Source organism: Frankliniella occidentalis, unplaced genomic scaffold (assembly GCF_000697945.3).
Source record: "Frankliniella occidentalis isolate FOCC.00 unplaced genomic scaffold, Focc_3.1 Scaffold2795, whole genome shotgun sequence".
Lineage (NCBI taxonomy): Eukaryota > Metazoa > Arthropoda > Insecta > Thysanoptera > Thripidae > Frankliniella > Frankliniella occidentalis.
Window position 1 is genome coordinate 7,884 of NW_026269869.1, and position 1,799 is coordinate 9,682.

Sequence of the window (1,799 nt, forward strand, 5' to 3'; positions counted from 1 at the left end):
CCTCCTCCGCCCATGTTAAAGAAGCCCGCAACAGCCTGCTCTTTTGGATGCTCTGACGTAAACAAAACAGGTGTATCTAAACGTACCCGTCGAAACAGAAAGCCGGGGGCACGACTATAGAACCATCTAAACGTTGCTCGACGTCCCTCGAAAATACTGTACCAAAATAGCGAGCACCATGGACTTTCCAAGGCCAAACGCATATATCCGTCACATATTGCACTGCACAACGAATCAAGCAGTATAGTTAAACTGACTCACCCCACTCGGGCACCGGCTGGACGGAGATGTCGTAGTCGGCCGGCATGGTGCTAGTTGGGGCTGGTCTGGGTCCTCTGTATGTCCGGTCCGCTCAGCGCCTCGTGGTGGTCTGGTCTAGGACCTCGCCGGGGAGCCAGCAGCTTGTGGCCTCTCCTCTATTGACACGCTGCTGCTGTAGCCGGGCCGGGTCGCCCTTCTGGATCTCCTGCAGGGAGCGGCTGCACTGAGATGCGGGCGTCGCCGTGCGGTCGCGGTGCGGGCGGGGACGTGGACGTCGTCGTCTGCGTCGACGCCGAGCTGGGTGCAGTCGCCGACGTTGTTGCCACTGCTCTGGCTACGGGCTGGAAAAAGCGTCTGGGTTGGATCGACGGTAGCGCCACCTCGGCGTCACGAGTGCAAGCATGTTCCCCCGTCGTCGTCGTTTTGCGCGTGTTTCAAAATATTCTCGACAGAAAACGCTGTCGCCTGCAGCAGGTGTCCGTGTGGGTCTGGTCGGCGGCCTGACAGTCTGGTTGGTGCGCATACGTACTCTTTTCTCTTTTACGATGCCACGGTCTCCCATAAAGTCTTCACCGACCTGGGGAAAAAATGTTGCCGTATTAGCCATGCGATGACCTCCCAAACTCTTCTATTTTTACAAATCCAAGTTCAAATAGAAGTGCCGTGCAAAAAAATTCTCTTTTCTCGAATATTGTCACAAAATGGGGCTAGCTAGAGCCAGGTGTGGGATGGGGATTCGTCAGAGGGAGAACGGCTACCTCCGACGCAGCCGCAGGTGCTGCAGGGAAGCGCCAGGGACTGCGTCGCCGTCGTCGCCCAGCCGGGGAGATGGGCACATCGCTTCTGCTGACCGCGCGGCCCGTCGTGTTTTGTGCTGAGCGATGCTGAGCGTGCTGAGGCGGCAGCGGCGGCAGCGCAGACCGCCGTCATAGCCACGTTCAGATGGGTGTATATGCGACTTGGCAAATATAGGTTTCGTTAGTTTGAAATGTTATAACGGCCCTTGCCATACGAGACGCTGCTTGTGAGTGAGTGCCCTGGTATAGGCGTCGATTAGACGTGCGTTCGGATGGTTGCAGTCCGAAAATTGACGTATAATTTCGGCGTTCGACGTCAAGGTGTATCGCTGTGGCGAGCTAGCTCGTGCGGCGGCGCCCCTGCTGTGCAGCGGGCGAGCTTCACGGAGCGCCCCCGTGCGCGATGGGTTGCCTACTCCACCGGCGCTCGTCAGCTCACCGGGATCGATATCGGAATTACACATACTTATCGATCTGAAACGAGTGCCCCTCTAAACTCGTTTCGTTTCAATGTTTTCTCACGGGTGGACAGGGAAAATGAAAGGGTCGATAGCATCTCTGTCTCTTACTGTAAAGTTTATTTCAAAACATAAATACTGCTCTCTAACAATATCAACACGCGTTGTGGACGACTTATAAATTCCTATTTACACACACAAAAACAAATAATAACGTTCCGTAAAGCTTTGTCATGGTGGTGAACAAGAACAACGGGGAACTTTTGGAAGGGAGGAGGGGGGG

At 55.0% G+C, this 1,799-nt stretch overlaps 1 long non-coding RNA gene across 1 annotated transcript; it reads right to left on the reverse strand.

The window, feature by feature from the left end:
- Window positions 1-234: 234 nt before the first annotated feature.
- On the reverse strand, window positions 235-1,793 carry LOC127751995 (uncharacterized). Its single transcript, XR_008012285.1, has 3 exons — window positions 1,020-1,793; window positions 791-838; window positions 235-602 (listed from the first exon to the last, which is right to left on the reverse strand). It is a non-coding gene; the product is annotated as an uncharacterized LOC127751995 (long non-coding RNA).
- Window positions 1,794-1,799: the final 6 nt, after the last annotated feature.